Source organism: Schistocerca serialis, chromosome 2 (assembly GCF_023864345.2).
Source record: "Schistocerca serialis cubense isolate TAMUIC-IGC-003099 chromosome 2, iqSchSeri2.2, whole genome shotgun sequence".
Lineage (NCBI taxonomy): Eukaryota > Metazoa > Arthropoda > Insecta > Orthoptera > Acrididae > Schistocerca > Schistocerca serialis.
Window position 1 is genome coordinate 156,797,001 of NC_064639.1, and position 22,429 is coordinate 156,819,429.

At 44.0% G+C, this 22,429-nt stretch overlaps 1 protein-coding gene across 1 annotated transcript in view; it reads right to left on the reverse strand.

Moving 5' to 3' along the window:
- Positions 1 to 22,429, reverse strand: part of LOC126455818 (uncharacterized) — a 387,921-nt gene that overhangs the window by 116,839 nt on the left and 248,653 nt on the right. The window lies entirely within an intron of this gene.

Sequence of the window (22,429 nt, forward strand, 5' to 3'; positions counted from 1 at the left end):
CCAACAGTGAAGCAGTATCACATCGTCAACACTATCCACGCTCTTTTCATACAAGTGTTTTTTGTTTACTTTCTCCCATCTATAATACATCCACATCTACATTAATACTCCGCCAGCCACCCAACGGTGTGTGGCGGAGGGCACTTTACGTACCACTGTCATTACCTCCCTTTTCTGTTCCAGTCGCGTATGGTTCGCGAGAAGAACGACTGCCGGAAAGCCTCCGTAAAGTCTTGTAAATCCTGCTATCCTTATCACCTCAGACTTCTCTGCAAAACTTGAGGGCGAGACAGATTAAGTAACGGTAAATATAAATACTAGGTATAAATGAATGAAACTGTAGAAGCATGTTGCCAAATGTCTCCCAGTCGTGCCCAGAAACCTGGACGTCAGATGGAGTGCAGTCATAGTGAATACAGCGCCAAATGGGGCTGGCCACGCATCACGAGACAGTTGAAGGAACGAGAAAAGACAGTCTTGTCAACCAGCGACTAGTTATGGTGCACTATGGCGGTGTTCTCCGTTACAAAATAGCCCAGAAAAATTTAGATGACTTCAAAGGGGAAGAATCATCGGGAAACTGGAAGAAGGACGAAGTGTGACGAGTGTACCCGAAAAGTTTGGTACTGCTTACAGCATTATTAAACGGGGCCGGGGAGAATTCCGAAACACAGGCACTACTGCCCGAAGGAGGGGAGGTTTTACTTTTTGTTTCTATCTATATACTCTGAATAAAGAAGGAACATCAGTTCACTGTCTCATGTACATCGAGGTCTCTATGGAGAACCATTCTGCCATTTGCCTGCAGTGACTGATCTGATCACTCGACACATAAGTCAGGCGGATTTTAAGTCCGATTGTTCCACAAGTGAGTCGATAATCTCTGATTCATATTTTGAGGGCATGACGAGATAAGTAACAGAAATGTGGAACTGGTGCAGAAAATTAATTAAATTAGTAAAAAAACAACGTAAAACCAGTACACTGAAAACAAGAAATAGACGATTAATAAAAACTTTGTGTGCTAATGCTTGTGATAACTCCGAAGAAAGATCGAGTACAAGCTGAACGAGGATAAAAAAGAATGAAACTCAGTCGTAGTCAAAAGTAAAATCTCAGTTTGCCTGAAACTGTAGTCGTTGCCACTTCTAACGTTTAGGAGTAGTTAAACACATATTTATAAACCATCCATATAATGAAATAATCAAAGGCATGATACTTTGATACGTGATAGAACTAAGAAACACGAAAAAGGGGAATGTAGTTAGGCGAACTAACGTATTAGGGCAATTACTTAATTCTTCCTTGTAAGTAAGAAACTAGATAATGATAAAAAGTTAGGAGTCCGATCAGCAAGCAGCCAGACTATACGTGGATGCGACAAGCTGAAGACTGTGATATGTAAAGCATCTGGAGATGTTTCTCTCCTACACGAGGTCACAGTTGCCGCTGATGATAAGGGTGACTCGTGTTATCTTATTCCCGTAATGCATCAGCGTGCGGAAACGAATCCCTGTTGATACAAGTTGCTTCACCACAAGTTCTGTTTACGCGTCAGACCAGTGGTGGTAATCCCTGAATTTATACATGCTCGTGCATCGTCTGTGCAATGCTTATTGCACATAGTATCGAAAGACTGATCCTAAAAGTTGTTGCAGTTGATCACAAGATCGGTTAATATCACGATAAGCTACTGCTCGAGGTTTTTTTAATTTACATCCTTATGTTGCCACAATAATATTAGCTGATAAACGGAATTCATACGCTTCTCCTTTCATTAGAGCAGACGTACAGAATCCAGGAAGTGCTCGGTTATGTCTCGGCCTAAAGCAGGCATACAAAGACGTAATAAGTCCCTTATTCAAGCACTGAGCCTTGGGAATAATACAAATTGGCGTGTTGCAACCATGTACGAGCTTCTTCTGCAAGTAAATTAGTGGTACGTTCATTAAATTTGCCGTGAAATGTTTACCCCACACATTTCTTTCCATTGCCAGGTTGGTGGTACCTTGATACAGCATTCCTTTAATTAAATTGTGCACCACATTTCAAAAGCATCTATTCTCTTCTTGTTTGAAGTGCTTATATTCCGTAATCCACTTCCATACAAAGCTACACTCCGTATAAATATCTTCAGAAAAAGGCTTTCTATCATTTAAATTTATATTGGATGTTAACAAATGTGTCTTTTTCAGAAACGCTTTTGTACCTATTACCAGTTTGCATTTTATATCGTCTCGATTTTGGTCATCACCATATTGCCGCCCAAACAGCAAAAGCCATCGACTTCTTTTATTGTTTGATTTCCTAATCTGGTTCTATCAGAAGCAACTGATTCAATTTGAATACGTTCTATTATCCTTGTTTTACTCCTGTAGGTGTACATTTTCTTACCCCTTTTCAAAAAATAGTCCTTTCCGTTCAACTGTTTCTTCCGAGTCCTTTGTTGTCTATGACGGAATTACTTTTTTATCGGCAACCCTCAAAGCTTTTATTTCTTCTCCCTGATCTTTAATCTCCTTTTCAAACTTATCGTTGGGTTTACCGTTTCTCAAGTTCTCATAACGTGTCTAGTATATACCTGTATGATATGGGTAACAGTGACAGTGTTTTACCAGTTCTACTGTTCACTCTCCGTCTCTCTCACACTCATATAGCCCCCCCCCCCCCCCCCCACACACACACACAGCATTTAACAGCTGTGTACTGATAAGCCAGAACAAAATAATGAAGAGAAGGATTGTCCTTCGGTCATCACTTTGTAATGTAACACACTTCATAGCATGTGTCAATCTCTGAATATTATTGAAAAATGTTTATTACTGAATATACTAAACAAATGGCATATGTTTCTTGATCATAAATGTATCCCTACATGTTTAAATGTTTTCCCTGAAAAAAACTGTCAGATGTAGCGACATTTGAACCAGACTATAGTTTTCTGTTCTGCTCTCTTCTATCTACTTTCGTATGATGGAACTGCTGTGAAGATGAAACGAGAACACTAGCTCAAGGCGCGGCCGTTGTGGCCGAGCGGTTCTAGGCGTTTCAGTCTGCTTAAGTAGTTCTAAGTTCTAGGGGATTGATGACCTCAGATGTTAAGTCCCATAATGCTCAGAGCCATTTGAACCATTTGAATACTAGCACAAGGAAGATCTAATAACAAAGGATCGATACCCAAGACGCTGCACTGAAATGCTAAAGGATAAGTTCCCTCACATTGTTCCACTTGTGTGCCTATTAAAGTTGTTGTGCTCAGATATTTTAGGCTACCAAATAATCAAAACTTCCTTGGAAAATGCAATAGAGATTGTCAAAACGGTAAAACACAGCCACATTTTACAAGCAGTGTTCGATGAAATATCAGGTGAAAAAGAATTGTCCACAGCTCGTGGTCGTGCGGTAGCGTTCTCGCTTCCCACGCCCGGGTTCCCGGGTTCGATTCCCGGCGGGGTCAGGGATTTTCTCTGCCTCGTGATGACTGGGTGTTGTGTGATGTCCTTAGGTTAGTTAGGTTTAAGTAGTTCTACGTTCTAGGGGACTGATGACCTTAGATGTTAAGTCCCATAATGCTCAGAGCCATTTGAATCATTTTTTTGAAAAAGAATTCACAAATATGATTTCACTGAAGTTCCCAGGATGGACAATATGAGGGAGCCATATTTTTTTGTCTTGAAAGGTTGCAGTCAAATAAAGTTTTCTTACAAAACCTAGTTGCAAACAAAAAGGCGCAGCTATACATGCAGCCTGAAATAAAGAAGAGAGTTCTGGATGATGATGCTTTCTGGGCAAGAGTTGAGAAAATGATAGATGTCATGAGCCGAATTGTTCATTTGATTACAGCTCTAGAGTTAAATGAGCCTCAAGTTCGCAAAATAGCCACAGACTTCAATAAGTTGGTAGAAGTTCTCACTGAGAAACTACGGTCCTCTCCTCTGCAGTCAGCACAATAAAAATCAATCTTATCTAAATTCCAGGCTGGGAAGGCATTCGTTGTGTCTTCTATCCATCTTGCAGCTAATCTTCTTGATCCGGCAGCACAATGTAGTAACTCGAAGCCTGTCGAGATGCTTGATGCAATAAGCTTTGTTTGTGGCACAGCAAAGAACAATGGACTAAATGTTAGTTAAGTTAGGGTCAACTTGGCTGATTATAGGGAAAACAAAGTATTTGGCCCGTACAGTTTCTGTGGGAAGGAGCGAAGTTGACAACTCCCTTTCCCTACCACAATCCTCACTTGATCCTTCCATTTCATATGGCTTTGCAACTTTACGCCGAGCTATTTAAAGAACATGATTGTTTCAAGCAGGGCATTATTAATGCTGTATCCGAACATTAAGGATTTGCTTTTTTGCTACTCATTCACAATAACTCACATTTCCTCAGTTAGAGCTATCTGCCATTGATCACTTCAATTACAAATTTTGTCTAAATCCGTATGAAACCTATTCCCACAAAAGGTCATGGATTATGAATTGGAAATGTTGTGCACGACACCTAACGTTCATCATTGTATTGTGCTTAACTTTTTTATAAAATGAGCCCGTAGCCTGTATGAATTGTTAAAGGGGCGTCACAAGAAGCCTATGGATGTGGGATTTTCATTTTGCTATAGCAATTTTGACGTTACGCAATTGTCAAGTGTAAATGATTGGTACCATGTCATGGCAAAGACATAAGTTATAATTAATGGTAACTTTGTTTGGGGGAAGTCCCACTTTACAACAATGGAAGCAATTGATGTTATTTCAGAAGACACCAGTTATTTGTGCTTGACAATGGCGTAATGCGCGAAATAACTGAATTTCAACAACCATAAGAGCAATATGGCATCATTTCTACTAATTATACGTGTTACCTGTTGCCCTGTTGTTTCAGTATTGTCTTGTTTGATTTAGTATGGGCTTTGTATGTACTTGCACATAATATATCACCTAATATAATGCTTGGTATTTACTTATGTGAATACTGAAAAAAGAACATCGTTGCCCATCGGCAAAGATATGAACTGTATTTTGTTTTATTCGAAATATCGCTAAGAACTTTTTAAATTGACAGTTTGCATTGGGATAAATTTTTTCACATGTATTTTCATGCCCGTCATCGTCTGAGATCCACGAAAACATTTTAGAAACTACTGAATGCATCTCTTTTTTCTAGACAACAGGAAGCAACGAATGCGAGTGGTTTGCATTGACTAATCCTGCGTGGAGTGTGCACTGGTTGTATTTGCAGAGCGGATTCACCATTCTTTTATTATTACGGCCACCAACACCACAATCGGATATTTATAGCAGTTGAAACGTTTCAGTTTGGAGAAACAATTTACAGTTGTCGATTTCGGTTTCATTCGTAGTTTAGGACCTACAGAGGAGAAAGCATAAAATACGCTTAATGAAGACACCCCCTCGAGGTCAAAGGCGCTCATCGTAAAACATTCCAAACGTTAGGAGAGTAAAAAAAAAGTGCCCTCTCTCAAGGTAGTCCTATTTGGGACAACACCTCTAAACGAGGATCTGTTGTCGTAAAACAGTAAACAGAGACCTCAACATGTACTAACAGAAAGCTGAAAGGTATTCCTTGTCGCGGCGGTCGTCGGTGGTCTGCGTCTCAAGGAGAACAGGGCAACGGCTGCTGTAGCCCTGTATCGTGCAAGGAGGTGGAGACTCTTCTCGCGGAAGACGACTTTATCGGTGGATGTAGAGACGATTGTAAAAATTTCGTCCGTAAATCGGAAAGCGCCGTGGCTCGCAGTTCTGTCATGAATTTCTACCTAAAGGACAAACGCAGAAGGAGACGGGAGGGAAAGGAGCGTTTTACGACTTCGCGCTACATAGGAGAGCATCGACCAGTTTCGGCGCGAGTCCTTCAAAAGTTTATCACCGAAAGTCTAGCTGAGGGCGGGAGACAAGAAAAAAAAAAGAAAAAAACTTGGGGGAGTTGGGGGAGGGTGTGGGAGGGAAGAGACGATTCCCGCCGTAAATCAGCGCGAAACGCGAGGCGGCCAGTTTCAATTTGCGAGAGAGCTCACCTCTTTCTGCCTCGCCGCATCCCTCTCTCTTTTTCCCCTTTTCTCTCTTTTTTGTATCCTGCCGCCCGTAAAACACACGCAAGCCGCGCCGCACGCACAGTGACCGCCGCCGCCAACACCATCTGGTGTCGGTGGCGCTTACCGCGGTCGCCCGCCGGAAGCGCAGCTTCCTGACGAATTAACTGCGTCAATCAGCCGCCGGCCAACACACTACGGCGCTCGCAATCAATAGGCGGGGTACAGCCGTGCACCTGAACGTGTGTGTGTGTGTGTGTGTGTGTGTGTGTGTGCTGCAACTGTGGCGCTCCGCTGCGCGAGTTGTCGGCGCCGCCCCCACTGTGCTAAGTCTCTCGCCGCATCCGGTCCCGGCTGACACCTCTCTACAAGCGCCAACGGCGCGCCTCCCGCAATCGCGCCCCCAGCAGAGCCCATCGGCAAACAGGCGCCCAGATACACGCCGGGGTCCAAACACACACACACGGGGTGCCCGTCCGCCCGGTATGGATCTGCAATACTACGGCCCCTGCGGCGCCTCTGCTCGGCCAGTTCTCACTGCCTCTGCGGCGCAACTTCCTCTGCGGTCTGCGTTCACCAAAGTCGTATTTCGGGCGTGTACGCTGCCCTCGGTCCGACAGCCGTCCGCACAAACACGACGTTCCAGTAGCTGACTTCGTCACTCATACTGAGAAGGGAACTGCGCCTGCTGGTCATCTAAGATTTCATATAAATTCGTGGTTTACAATCTGTGCTTGGCCAGAAATGAAAGTGACAAAAGAAGGAGATCCAGGTGGTCAAGGGTTTAGCAATAAAAAACTGACCAGATGCGAGGAAGACACGTACACTGAGGGTTCCGTAGAAACTTTCCATTCAGGGAATCGAGGATATTGAGATTTTTGCTTGTTATCGACATTAATACTGGCAATACATTGGTTTCAGACTTTTGAGAAAGTTTCACTTTCATAACTTTTGTTCTTTCAGGCCCGCAGTGCAAAATATGCCTTCTAATAACATAAGCAATACGAATATCAGCCAGCTACACTGATCTTCAAGTGGTTTTTATTTTATAAATCATTCACGATGACCGCACTTCGGCATACTGCCATCATCACGTGCTCTGTGAATACACAAGTAAGTAATGGTCTTAAAATAAAAGTCTGTAACTGTGATGAGAAAAGTTATATAACATCGTTAGCTGTTTTTACGTTACATCTAATATCGTTCCTTTCATGTCGTATCCTTTTTCAGAACGGTTAGCTTCTCCTTAGATGTGCACTAGAGCTGTACACCTGATTTAGGTGGTTTTTATTTATGCTTTTTTTCTCTTGACACATTGGATGCAGTGGATCATTACATGTTTACAATTACCATTATAAATGACTGATGCGCAGAAAATTTGTTTTCTATTACTTTAATTTCAATTTTGAAGTCGGATAACAAATGACAAAAGAAATATTTTTTCCTGTATGATATAATTACAAATTAACAATTTCGGAATTTTCCCTCTTGACACATTCCGTGATTCTACATCAACGGGAAGTACTCTACAAATTATGAGTGAGTTTTCGAGTTTCAACTAGTCGTATCTTTTGATTACATTGACTTAGATCTTTAAAATTTTTATGCCGCCAAGGGGTCGTAAACCTTAATATGTGACATAATTTTGAACTTGATCGCCAAACTGTTCCAGAGAAAAGGGGTTCTTAACTGCCGGATGGACAAATAGACAGAACCGGATAAAAATGAGAATAAAATATTTTCTCGTGTTACGTAATCACAAATAAACTATTTTTAGGATTACATTTTCTTTTACTGTGAAATCTTGCTTCATGCCAAATTTCATTATTCTACGTCAACGGGAAGTATCCTATGGGTTTTGATGAGTGAGCGCGGGAATCACTTTAATACTGCGCGATATGGCAGTGTTTCTACATTTTGAAAAACCTGGTGGTGTAATTGTGGATTTGTTTGTCCTCCTCACAAGTAAATTAACATGAGAGAGATAATTAATCAAGAAACTCTTGTGTAAGGATATTCAGTTCCAGTCAGCCCACCAGGAAGGAGGTACACGGCTCGTGTTGTCTGTAGTTCAACCATGTCTAGACGGTCAATACCGCAGTTCGATTGCGTTTGCCAGGAGGGGCTCTCAACAAGGGAAGTGTCTAGGCGTCTCGGAGTGAACCAAAGCAATGTTGTTCAGTCATGGAGGATATACAGAAAGACAACAACTGTCAATGACATGCCTCGCTCAGACTACTACTGCAGTGGATGACCGCTACGTACGTATTATGATTCGGAGGAACTCTGACAGCAACGCCGCCATGGTGAGAGGTCCATCGTTCCAACCGCGACACCATGCAGGGCGGTACAGATGGCCCCAACAACATGCTGAATGGACCGCTCAGGACTGGCATCACGTTCTCTTCACCGATGAGTGCCGCATATGCCTTCAACCAGCCAATCGTCGGAGACGTGTTAGGAGGCAACCCGGTCAGGCTGAACGCCTTAGACACACTGTGCAGCGAGTGCAGCAAGGTGGAGGTTTCCTGTTGTTTTGGTGTGGCATTATGTGGCCCCGACGTACGTCACTGGTGGTCAGGAAAGGTGCCGTAACGGCTGTACGATACGTGAATGCCATCCTCCGACCATTAGTGCAACCATACCGGGAGCCTATTGGCGAGTTATTCGTCTTCATGGACGACAATTCGGGCCCCCATCGTGCACATCTTGCGAATGACTTCCTGCAGGATAACGATGTAGATAGACTGAGGAGAGCTGTTTATGGACGACGTGTCCCAACAACCACTCTGAGAGGTCTACGACGAATCGCTGTCGAGATGTGGAACAATCTGGACCAACCGTGCGATGATGAACTTGAAGATAGTATGCCACGACGAATACAGTCATGCATCAATACAAGAGGACGTGCTACTGGGTATTAGAGGTACCGGTGTGTACAGCAATGTGGACCACCACCTCTGAAGGTCTCGTTGTATGGTGGTACAACATGCAATGTTTCCATGAGCATAACAAAGAGGGGAAGTGATGTTCATCTTGATCTCTATTCCAATTTTCTATACAGGTTCCAGAACTCTCGGAACTGAGGTGATGCAAAACTTTTTTTGATGTGTGTACATGTCCGACATCTTAGGCTGGGCAGAAGTAAAGTAGGAACAGGCGGCGAACTGTGACGGAACTAACATCAGACTTTAGTGCAGGGCAGGGTACAAGTATGTCTGAACAAACGTGACTATCGCCACTGGACTTTGGTACAGTAGCAAAGCGTTGCACGCTCTGATGAATCCCGATAGATTCTTCATCATACCGAAGGGCGAGCGCAAATCCTTCGCTTTCCAAAGGAACAACTCCTTGACACCTATACTACGGTACGGAGAAAAGCTGGAGGCCGTTCCATTATGCTCTGGGGAACGTTCACGTGGGCATTCATGCGTCCAATGTAGCTCGTGCAAGGCACCATGACGGCCAAGGAGTATCGTACACTTGTTGCCGACCACGCACTCCCCTTCATGACGGTCATGTTTCCTGGCGGCAGTGACCTTGATCAATAAAATAATGAGACGTGTCACAAGGCCAGGCGTGTGACGGAGTGGTTCGCAGTACATAGTGGCGAGTTCCAGTTGCTGTCTCCCCAACTGGTCAGATCTGAATCCAATCGAACACATTTTGGGATGTGATTGAGGGTGGCATAGATCTCATTGCCTCATGCCTGGAATTTACGGGAACTAGGTGTCTTGTGTGTTCAGATGTGGTGCCAGCTCCCTCCAGAAACTTACCAAGACCTCATTGCTTCCATGCTACGACGCGTCGCCGGTGTTATCCATGCCAAAGGTGGACAAACCGGCTATTAGCTAGGCGGTCATTATGTTCTGGCTGATCACTGTATACCATATATTTGGACGTAATTAGTGAGGACAATCAGGGGAGAAGAGTGTGAACAGTTCCATGATAGGTGTTAACCCAAGGCGTCGCACGCGGTTACCTCTGAAATTTTAGAAGCAAAATTCTGGCAATAGCGTACGGTTTTCTGTGAGACTGTGTAACATTGTGTCACTTCCTGTACGTGCACAGCGGACTGTTATAGTCAGTTTCAGCTTGTAGTGGGAACGGGGCTTTTTGTTCGGCCTGAAGGTGGGCTTCCTCTAATCCTCCTAAAGGAGTGGTCGTCAAACTGTTGAAGGCGGGCCCCATGCGGCCCGAATCAGATATTGGTGCGTGCCGCGGCTCTCAGCCGTAGTGTATAATAACCAGTAAATCCCCGATACTGTAAGGAATTGAACTCCCATGTATAAAATCGCTTCTAGCTTCTTATAACTTTACAAATGATTTAATTTGATGATAAGTATGTAAACAAGAAAGATTTTACGAAAGGTTTGAATTTAGGTACAAAGTTTGTTGAAGTCGCTAAGTGCTCTCATTATCAAACACTTGATGATTACACATGGGTGATTTGCGCTGCATTTCAAGCATAGCTAGTTTCTACTCATCTAAATGTTTATGCCGTTGTATAGTTTGAACGATGTGCCGTATAATGATATAATTTTGCCCAGTACATTCAGTCGTATATGTGAATACTCTCTGCTAAATGTGTTGTGAACAGAGTTAATAATGAAGAAGTAATAAATTAAAGTGTCATGTGTCTGTTGAAGGTTTACTGCATGAACAGCGAATATGTAGTAAACGATAAACTTTTTCCCTTTCGTGACCGTTTGGATGTGTCAGGAGAAAAATTTTCGTAAAGGTTTAAACTGTATGTGAAGTTTGTTAGAAGTTGCTAAGTTCTCTCATTTTCAAATACTTGATGAATGTAGCCCGGTAATTTGCGCGGCCTGACTTACATTGTGAATTGTTCAAATGGTTCAAATGGCTCTGAGCACTATGGAACTTAACAGCTGAAGTCATCAGTCCCCTAGAACTCAGAACTACTTAAACCTAACTAACCTAAGGACATCACACACATCCATGCCCGAAGCAGGATTGGAACCTGCGACCGTAGCGGTCGCGCGGTTCCAGACTGAAGCGCCTAGAACCGCTCGGCCACACCGGCCGGCCATTATGAAGTGTTACATTGCCGTTTACATGAGCGAAATTTCGTACTCCTTGTGCAGTACGAGGAAAGATGATGGTGGCACAATAATATTAAGAAGGGAGTAAGTCGCGGAACATACACAGTTGCCGGATGTTTCTTTTTGTATGTGCAAAAATTAAACGTGGAGTGTTGAATACCAAAATACGGCAAGTAAACAGCTTCGCCTGCTGTGGGCAGGACCTTTTACGTTTTGCGTGGCGGCTTGGTGATGGCTTGACCGTCAAGCAGCAACACATGCATTCATGTCCAAAGAAACTTTGCATCTTTATCAGAATACCACAGCCACAGCAATATCGTATTTATCTTCCGATACCGGGCAAGCAACTTTCAAGCACTATGTCTGACGTGTACGGGAATATGCATAATGGATGAACCAGTACAGGACGTAGACGCATGGTTCACCACATGTGGGAGTTTTGGTCAGACCGTGAGTCGTGCACGGATAACCAAATGGTAAGGCGACCGCTCGCGATAAGCGGGAAATCCGGGTACGTGTCCCGGTACGCCTCGAATTTTCAATGTCGTCATTCCATTCTACACTTGATGATTGTCCTTATTCGCAATTGCGAATACATTTAATGTACCTCATAATGGCTATAGTCGCCGCAGTGCCTGTTCCTGTATGTCCAAAGGAAATTTTTAATCGTAATCAGAATAACATAGCCACTGCAATATCGCAAATACCCGTATGGTTGAAACGGCCATGTTCTATTACCTGCTCTATCCTTATCCAATATGAGTTTTCACTCTGTATCTGTGGACTCTAATGACATATATGTATATAAGTAATAAATTATCTTAGAACCTTCTGTCGAAGTCGCGACCTTGCGAATATGCTCCGTACTACAGCGGATTTCAGGAAATTTATTATAAGAAGTAATTATTTCTGGTAATTGGCTAACTTTTTTGAGGAAGCCACCACACAAAATAAACACTAACGATAAGCAAAAGTTGTGACTTTAGCTAGGAGAGTGATCTCCATTTCATGTCGAATTCCAACACAATTGCGCCCTAGCATGAGTTATCAATGCGCTACAGTACAACTAGCAATTAATACCGACAGAATTCCATGTTATTATCACGTACTTTTTTCATTTGCAACATAATCCGCAAACTGCCTAACGGTATGTGACGTAGGATACTTCTTGTATCACTAAACGTTCCTCCTCCCCCCCCCCCCCTCCCCTTTTCCTGTTCGATTTGCAAATGGTGCGTAGAAAGAGTGACTGCCGGTAAGCCTCTGTATTACCTCGAATTTTCTCGTCGTGGTCATTTTGCAAGATGTATGGGAGAAAGCCATATGTTGTACGGCTCTTACCGGAAAGTGCTCACCCAAAATTTCAATAGTTAACTTCTCCGTGATGCACAACGCCTCTCTTGTAAAGTCTGCCACTGGAGTGTGTTGAGCTTTTCCGCAACGCTCTCGCGCCGACTAAACTAACTCGTGGTGAAAAGTGCCCATCTTCGTTGGATCCTCTCTATCTCTTCTATCAGTCCTAACTTGTAAGGGTCCCATGTTGGTGAACAATAATCGACACTCGGTCGAACAAACACCTTGTAAGCCACCTCCTTCCTGAATGAGCTACATACCCTTAAAATTCTTCCTATGAATCTCAGACTGATATATGCTTTTCCTACTATTTGTTTTTTGTGGTTATTCCACTTAAGGTCGCTCTGGCTAGTTACGGTAGATTCTGTTTCCAGAAATTTTTCGTCGATAGTGTGGTTATACAGAAGTGGATTTCTTTTCCTCTGTATGCGACAAACGTTACATTTACAGGGTTATTACAAATGATTGAAGCGATTTCACAGCTCTGCAATAACTTTATTATTTCAGTTATTTTCAAAATGCTTTGCACACACATACAGAAACTCAAAAAGTTTTTTTAGGCATTCACAAATGTTCGATATGTGCCCCTTTAGTGATTCGGCAGACATCAAGCCGATAATCAAGTTCCTCCCACACTCGGCGCATCATGTCCCCATCAATGAGTTCGAAAGCATCGTTGATGCGAGCTCGCAGTTCTGGCACGTTTCTTGGTAGAGGAGGTTTAAACACTAAATCTTTCACATAACCCCACAGAAAGAAATCGCATGGGGTTAAGTTGGGAGAGCGTGGAGGCCATGACATGAATTGCTGATCATGATCTCCACCACGACTAATCCGTCGGTTTTCCAATCTCCTGTTTAAGAAATGCCGAACATCATGATGGAAGTGTGGTGGAGCACCATCCTGTTGAAAGATGAAGTCGGCGCTGTCGGTCTCCAGTTGTGGCATGAGCCAATTTTCCGCGGGCTGCGCGTGAAACTTGCCCGCACGCGTTCAACCGTTTCTTCGCTCACTGCAGGTCGACCCGTTGATTTCCCCTTACAGAGGCACCCAGAAGCTTTAAACTGCGCATACCATCGCCGAATGGAGTTAGCAGTTGGTGGATCTTTGTTGAGCTTCGTCCTGAAGTGTCGTTGCACTGTTATGACTGACTGATGTGAGTGCATTTCAAGCACGACATACGCTTTCTCGGCTCCTGTCGCCATTTTGTCTCACTGCGCTCTCGAGCGCTCTGACGGCAGAAACCTGAAGTGCGGCTTCAGCTGAACAAAACTTAATGAGTTTTTCTACGTATCTGTAGTGTGTCGTGACCATATGTCAATGAATGGAGCTACAGTGAATTTATGAAATCGCTTCAATCATTTGTAATAGCCCTGTATTTACGTTCAGGATCAATTGCCAGAGTCTGCACCATTCATCAAACTTCTGCAGGTCATTCTGCAAATACATTCTGTCTTCTGGCATTGCTATTTCATTACAGACAACCGCAACAGTATTAAAGGGCCTCCGACGCTTTATATTAGATCACTCATATGCACTGTAACCAGTAGCGGTCCTATCTCACTTTCTTGGGGTACTCCCGAAATTATCTTATCTGTCTATTTTGTTCTTTTACGAGCGACGAGTTGAGCTCTATCTAAAAGGAAGTCTTGAATCCAGTCGCGATACTCGGTAACTTCGTTTTTTTCCCTTTTTTTTCACTAATTGCCAGTGCAGCACCTGTCAAATGCCATACTGAAATCAAGGAAACGTCATCCACCTAAGCACCGTTGTCTAGGGCGCTATGGATCTCGTGGAGGAGCACAGCGAGCTGAGTTTCGCAACAACTTTGTCTGCGGAGTGCATGATGATTCTGTTACAGGAGATTTTCGTTCTCCAAAACCGTCATAATTGTCGAGAATTAAACATGTTCCATAACAGATTGATGTCAACGACGTAGGCCTATGAATACGTGCGTACGTCTTACGATCTTCCTTAGAAAAGGAAATGACATGCGCTTTCCCAGTCACTAAATACTCTTCGTTGTTTCAGTGATCCGCGATAAGCTGCTACTAGAAGGGGAGCAAATTCTTTCGCATAAACTTTGTAAGAGTCTAATAGATAGCCGGCCGGATTGGCCGAGCGGTTCTCGGCGCTTCAGTCTGGAACCGCGCGACCGCTACGGTCGTAGGTTCGAATCCTGCCTCGGGCATGGATGTGTCTGATGTCCTTAGGTTAGTTAGGTTTAAGTAGTTCTAAGTTCTAGGGGACTGATGACCTCAGATGTTAAGTCCCATAGTGCTCAGAGCCATTTGAACAATTTTTTCTTATAAGTATCTCATCGAGTAACGATGCTTTCCACTACTAAGGAATTGCATTGTAGTTGCTTTACTGTTCCACGATCGGTTAGCTCGTTATCTGCCATTTTGATGTTCGTGCGATGACCGAAAGGAGGGATCGTGTTACGATCTTCCATGGAGAAGCAATTTCGGAAGACTGCATTCAGTATTTCGGCCGCTTACTGAATTTACATAAGAACAAAACCTCTTTGGGTTTTCACTCAGATCGGCTGACAAAATTTTAATTTCAGAGTCCCTGAATGCTCCTCGCATTGCTCTCCTCACGCTCATTTTCGCTTCGTTCATGTTTTGTAAATCATCTAGGTTGTGACTATTGCCGAATCTGTGATGAAACTCTCTTTATTTCTGTACAGCTAAAGAAAATTATCTCGATTCTGGACAGGATTTCCAGTTATCATCCCAAGAAGAAGAAACAATGTGATGCCGGGAAGCTCATGAACAATTGATCCAATCATGTCTCCGTGAAAAGTGAAAAAACATTCTAGAAGCCTACTGCATTAAATGGATATTGCCTTGAGATTTACGGACAACTACACGGAGAATGTTGCAACGAACCCGCTACTTTTTTCAGAAGCTGTAGTTGTTGCCGGTAGAATTCACTTTCTCTTCCTTAGGGGAGTAACGTCATACAATGGAAATTACTGCCGTGGTCTCACGCGTGTCATTCCATAAGACAGTCAGTCGGAATTAAATGCAATTATCCATTTCATCCTTCACAACCATCATTCACATTTTTTGAAAAGTGTCTTATGATTGGAGACTCTCGGGAAACTTCACAGTTAGAGCTACCGTGGAACGTGACGAAGTGGCTCCTTCCGCCGTTCGCTACCGCAAGAATGAGGACTCTACTTCCTCTGGGCCGAGAATTTACTGTCGTGGAGTGTGGAAAGTCTTACGAATACGGAACCAAGCAACTGGCTGTTCATAGGTTGAGAATGGGAAAGAGACAATAACTGATGTATGGTTTCGACTAGATACTTTGTGCAAAAGTTGGATGAATTTAGAAACAAATAACGGCAAAGGTAATGAAGCGCGTGTATCCTACTGCATCAAAAGTAGTTTCGAGGGCCAATATTTCAAGTTACAGCAAGTCGCAATGTGTGACAAATTCCTAATTCATCACAAAAGTGAAAGAATGGGACTCAAATGTTGCTTTACGAAAGAAGGTCCAGGAGCAGTGTCCCACTTTAATTCTCTTACCACCACAAGTGTGTGTCACTGGCATTGAGAAACAGATGAAACAGCTAAGACTGAACAAAGCTCCAGGGCCCTGTGTAATGGCTATAATGTTCTACAGAGGATTTGCGGCTGTCCTAGCTAGGCAATCTTTCAACCACTACAATTCCATAGTACAACAAACTGCTCTCAGTGCTTGGTGAAGCACAAGTCACACCCGTCCACAGTAAGGGTTGCGGAAGTGACTCACAAAGCTACCATCCGACACCATTAACATCTAACTGGTGTAGAATCTTATTACATATTCTGAGCTCAAACGAGTGAGGTATCTCGAGCACAATCCATGCTATCCGCCATGGATTCTGAAAACAACATTAACTAGAAACTCAGATCACGCTTTTCTCGCTTTTCATGAAAGCACTAGATCGAAGCAGTGAGGCACATGCAGTATTTCTTGACTTCCGAAAAGAATTTGACTCAGTACTACACCAACGAGCAAAATTTTGAACTTGGTTGAAGACTGATTGGGTGGAGAATCATTGACACATGTAGCAGTAACGTCAGGCGTACCCATGGTGGCGCATTGGGACGGTTGCTGTTCATGTATATGAATGACCCGGTGGACAGTATCACTAGTAACCTCAAACTTTTAGCGTCTGACGCATTGTCTGACTAAAGCTGCCCACATAGTCAATCAGTTCTTGATAAGATCTCAAATTGGCGCAAATATCAATAATCAGTTTTAAATGTTCAGATATGCAATATTTTGCGCTTGACAAAATGGAAAAAAAATTAGTGACGTACGACTAAAAAACAATGAATTGCTGCTGGTATCAGTCATCTTGAGAACGTTTGAAATATTATAACTTAGGTTCAGTAATAGGTGCAGCAGGTCGAAGACTTCGGTAAACGGCTTTTACGCTGGGAAAATGCAATCAGTCTACAAAATCTGGCATACATAACACTCGTCCAGCTCATCCTAGATTTCGCTGAAGCGTACAGGGCCCAAACCAAACAGGACTAACAGGAGATGTTATACACTCCTCGAAATTGAAGTAAGAACACCGTGAATTCATTGTCCCAGGAAGGGGAAACTTTATTGACACATTCCTGGGGTCAGATACATCACATGATCACACTGACAGAACCACAGGCACATAGACACAGGCAACAGAGCATGCACAATGTCGGCACTAGTATAGTGTATATCCACCTTTCGCAGCAATGCAGGCTGCTATTCTCCCATGGAGACGATCGTAGAGATGCTGGATGTAGTCCTGTGGAACGGCTTGCCATGCCATTTCCACCTGGCGCCTCAGTTGGACCAGCGTTCGTGCTGGACGTGCAGACCGCGTGAGACGACGCTTCATCCAGTCCCAAACATGCTCAATGGGGGACAGATCCGGAGATCTTGCTGGCCAGGGTAGTTGACTTACACCTTCTAGAGCACGTTGGGTGGCACGGGATACATGCGGACGTGCATTGTCCTGTTGGAACAGCAAGTTCCCTTGCCGGTCTAGGAATGGTAGAACGATGGGTTCGATGACGGTTTGGATGTACCGTGCACTATTCAGTGTCCCCTCGACGATCACCAGTGGTGTACGGCCAGTGTAGGAGATCGCTCCCCACACCATGATGCCGGGTGTTGGCCCTGTGTGCCTCGGTCGTATGCAGTCCTGATTGTGGCGCTCACCTGCACGGCGCCAAACACGCATACGACCATCATTGGCACCAAGGCAGAAGCGACTCTCATCGCTGAAGACGACACGTCTCCATTCGTCCCTCCATTCACGCCTGTCGCGACACCACTGGAGGCGGGCTGCACGATGTTGGGGCGTGAGCGGAAGACGGCCTAACGGTGTGCGGGACCGTAGCCCAGCTTCATGGAGACGGTTGCGAATGGTCCTCGCCGATACCCCAGGAGCAACAGTGTCCCTAATTTGCTGGGAAGCGGCGGTGCGGTCCCCTACGGCACTGCGTAGGATCCTACGGTCTTGGCGTGCATCCGTGCGTCGCTGCGGTCCGGTCCCAGGTCGACGGGCACGTGTACCTTCCGCCGACCACTGGCGACAACATCGATGTACTGTGGAGACCTCACGCCCCACGTGTTGAGCAATTCGGCGGTACGTCCACCCGGCCTCCCGCATACCCACTATACGCCCTCGCTCAAAGTCCGTCAACTGCACATACGGTTCACGTCCACGCTGTCGCGGCATGCTACCAGTGTTAAAGACTGCGATGGAGCTCCGTATGCCACAGCAAACTGGCTGACACTGACGGCGGCGGTGCACAAATGCTGCGCAGCTAGCGCCATTCGACGGCCAACACCGCGGTTCCTGGTGTGTCCGCTGTGCCGTGCGTGTGATCATTGCTTGTACAGCCCTCTCGCAGTGTCCGGAGCAAGTATGGTGGGTCTGACACACCGGTGTCAATGTGTTCTTTTTTCCATTTCCAGGAGTGTATGTATACACAGACAGACAGCATGAACGGCAACAAATTTATTTAATCCACGTGTCGGCGTCTAAACTGGCATACGATTGAAGATAAATGTCAACAGACCTGAGATAAGCAAATTGCAAGGTTCAAAGAAACCGTGTCAAGTGAGGAATCTAGGGATATACTACACTACACTGAAACTGAAGGACGAAAGTAACTTTCGAGTAGTGTAACATTAGCAAGTAACATAGCTAGATGATACTTGGATGACACGTAGCGGTTCTAGGCGCTTCAGTATGGAACCGCGCAATCGCTACGGTCGCAGGTTCGAATCCTGCCTCGGGCATGGATGTGTGTGACATCCATAGGTTAGGTAGGTTTAAGTAGTTCTAGGGGACTGATGACCTCAGATGTAAAGTCCCATATTGCTCAGCGGCATTTGAAACATTTTGCAATTATTGTCCTTTAATGGAAGCATCATTTCTGTTCGTGCTATTGTGCATCTATTTGAGTTATCTCATGTACAGTATTGTAGCCGTTCTTTGTCTATGGTCAAAATTTCATCAATATATGTTACTTGACAGTGACGCATTATGCGAAAGCTACTTTTGTCCTCAGCTTTTGCACACCACAGTAATACATTCGCCCTGTCGTCAGTTTTCCGGGGATTAAAGCGTTAAGTAATGTGACATGTAGCCTGATTTGTACGTAGAGTGAATAGCAATTTCCGGTTTTAAATGTGTATGTTCTGGATTATTATTTATTTTTTTTTCAGTTATCCATACAGGTTCGAGTCCGCATTAACTCGGATAGTCGGGAGCATGCTCACAACAACAAAACAAAGAGAGCGAGGGAAAAAAAAGGAAAACACTGTACAACACGTTGCGTATAGGCTCGCGCAGGTATCCGCGGAAACAAAATTTATTAATCACCACGTATACAGGGGTATTTAAGTAGTCATACCGCTCGCGCTTCATACACGAATGGACCGGAAATGAAACCGTAATATGCGGTAACATGGGAGGTACCATCCGCCACGTATTCACAATGATGTGTAGCGCCGAGATGTACACGTAAAGAACGCGGAATTTTACCTCTCTACAGTGAATTCACTCAATATGTGCGGCACTGAGAGATTTAGCGAACACTAGAGAGGTTCACACGTAAAAGCGTACGTGCTGCTCCTCTCCACACCCTATCGGTTACTCTCTTTTGAATCGGCGACCTGGGAACTTCGCGCAATAAACATCTGCCACTACAAAAACCGGCCGCTTTGTCGTGGCAGTGCTCCATTCGCACCGACTGCTGGTGCGTACCTCTCATCGATACCGCGCAAAAAGCTTTGGACTACCGAGGTAAACAAAAAAAGAACACAAGCAAGTAACAAATGCCGTGAATCTCCCATCGATTGTCCCCACCGGCCGACCCGCTGAAAACTACAGCGCAGGTACGTCCGCTGCGGGGCAGCTCGCGCGGGCTACCGGAGAGAGAGGGTATGTACTCGTCGGGCGTGGCCCGCTACGCAACGCGTGCTGACGTCACTGGATGTGCGTGTGTGTCGTGACGTCACGCAGAATATCGCTTGATGTACTACTATAGTATGCTCTTTGCATGTCCCGCTATGTTGTGGTGGTACATTTCGTACTCCCTTTTCCAAATTACTCGACCGCCATCACTACACGCACAGCCGCTAAGTTCGTCATGGATTTTACCAGTCTGTCAATGAGTGGCTACGCTGGACGGTGGAAGGGGGGGGGGGGGGGGGAAGGGGGGCGGTAGATGGTGACATGTGCTCGTTTGAGGAAAGTTATTTCAACATGAGGGTGATGTCCCCGTTTCAATGCACTTTGAACGAGTTACAGAGATAAGGTGAATGTATCATGTGGAATGATACAGTGTTCTCCAAAGACCATAAGCACATCAAGAGAAAAAAAAAAGGAAACGTAACCTAAAAATGGTTCAAATGGCTCTGAGCACTATGGGACTTAACTGCTGAGGTCATCAGTCCCCTAGAACGTAGAACTACTTAAGCCTAACTAACCTAAGAACTTCACACACATCCATGCCCGAGGCAGGATTCGAACCTTCGACCGTAGCGTTCGCGCGGTTCCGGACTGAAGCGCCTATAACCGCTCGGCCACTTCGGCCGGCAAACGTAACCTACGCGACGCTTTGATGGTTTATGCTTTATTCTGGGTGATCACAAAAAAAAAAAAAAAAAGAGACAAAAACCTGGAAGCGAAGGCATTTGATACCAAAATTTAATTATATAAAAATGAATCGGTAAAGGGTTTACAGGGAACGTGAAACTGCTTATGCAGTTACAGTAAAGACGTTGAAACACAAAAATAAATATTAAATTAATTTGCTGTATAGACATAATGGACAGGGACATGAAAGAGCGGTGTACTGAAAATGCAGCGCTATACTCTGAATACACCAAGGACTCGAATGAGTTGGACAAAATGAGAGCAACACACCCAGGTAGTTTCGTAATGACACTCATACGCCACGAGTTAGACGGAATAACTATTTCCTTTAAATGTAGACTATGAGCAGCAGACCAAGCGGGATAGCACAGTGATTACCACACTTGACTCGCACGGTTCACACCTGCGTTCACCCATCCTGATTTACGTTTTCCGTGATTTCCCTAAATCGGTTAAGGCAAATGTCGGGATGGTTCCTTCGAAAGGGCAAGACCGCTTTTCTTCTCCATCCTTCCCTAATCCGAGTTTGTGCTCCGTCACTAATGACGTCGTTGTCGACGGGACGTTAAACACTAATCTCCCTCCCTATTAGCAGTACGAAAAATTTTATCCCTTCAACAGGAAATTAGTGATTTTCTTCTGAAGTCTGTTTCATCGATAAAACCCTATTCGTGCAGTATGAAGTGACATGGGGAAGAAAAAACGTGTAAAGTTCAAAATAGGAAGGTAAAACGGCCGACTTTTAATAACTAGGAGGCTCGGGAGACATTGTAAGGTCAATACAAAGGAGGCAGAGAACAAGACTCTTATGCTGCCAGGCTTTTCTGTACCACTGTTTGGGAGTCTCAGTTTGGCGAAACAAAAGAAAAAAATCTAATGAACACCGCAGCGCGCTACTACATTTGTAAATAGTGGTTTGAATCACCAAGAGAGATCCTTGGACATGTCGAGACATCTTACAAGGGGATGTCTCAAAGCTAACAGTACTATTAGAAAAGATGAAAGAACCAATAACCAATACAAACTAGAATACTGTTTTATTTTTAACACGTTTTTGTTAGGTCGTTGTCTTATCTTGTTTGTTCTGCACAGATTTTATAGTTGATTTTAAAGTAACTTTCCGATGAGCCCTTTCATACACTCAACACTAAAAATCAGAAAATAATTATTTAAATAAAAAACCTTTTAATGTCATAAGTTTTCAAAACGGACTGAAAGATATAAAGTAATTTCTCGTAGCACTATATAGACTCTTGAATCCTTAATGATGGTCTTGAAAATTTGTGCTTGTGAATTTTTAGTGGCTATGACAATAGTTGTAAAATTTAAAACGAAGAACATAAGACTCATGCAACAGATAACAGTAAGGAGTGTAGGGATTAGCTATTGTTGAGAAAAATCACACAATTAATATCATTTGCAGTACAATAAAATTGTTAGTGACTCGTGTAAACCAATCATGCACCAATTACCTAGTGCATGCGCTCCAAGGTTTTCGTTTTAAATTTTACAGATATTGCCACCGCTATTAAAAATTCATAGGGAAAAAATTTCGGAACTATCTGTATGCGGCTAGGGCAGATTACTTTATACTTTTCAGTCCGTTTTAAAAACGTGTTACATTAATAAGTTTTTATATTAGTAATTCTAACATACCTGGCACCAAGTCATTCGCTCCAGTGTTATGGGGACAGTATCGACGAGTGTCTGCACTCTGCAGCACTTCGTTCCGTTCCAGGGTTTGCAACTAACACGTTACATGAGGATGGTCATTGGAAATACCACCCGCCCAACTGACGGTTC